Raw genomic sequence first — 296 nt, 5'->3', positions numbered from 1 at the left:
CCAGACAAGTATATAGGGGCATTCCCGAGCCCCCCATGCAATCCCATAGAGGCGCATGGGTCCTACTTCCTAGCCAAAACTGGAAGTAGGTGTATATATCTTGGTATGAGATGCTTGGTACAAATGGCATTACTGGTTTTACTATATGAATTTCATTTATTTACACAATGCTTATCAGCAGTATAGTTATTTGTACCTGTTAGTAGTATGGAATGTCATGCGAGTTTACCTGTTTGTGAGTGAACTTCCTGGGCACACAGAGGCTCGGGAGGTATTGTCTTAATATTTGTGAACTT

This window comes from Solanum dulcamara, chromosome 5 (genome assembly GCF_947179165.1).
Source record: "Solanum dulcamara chromosome 5, daSolDulc1.2, whole genome shotgun sequence".
Lineage (NCBI taxonomy): Eukaryota > Viridiplantae > Streptophyta > Magnoliopsida > Solanales > Solanaceae > Solanum > Solanum dulcamara.
The sequence above is the reverse complement of the archived record's forward strand: the minus strand, read 5'-3'. Positions refer to the sequence as shown.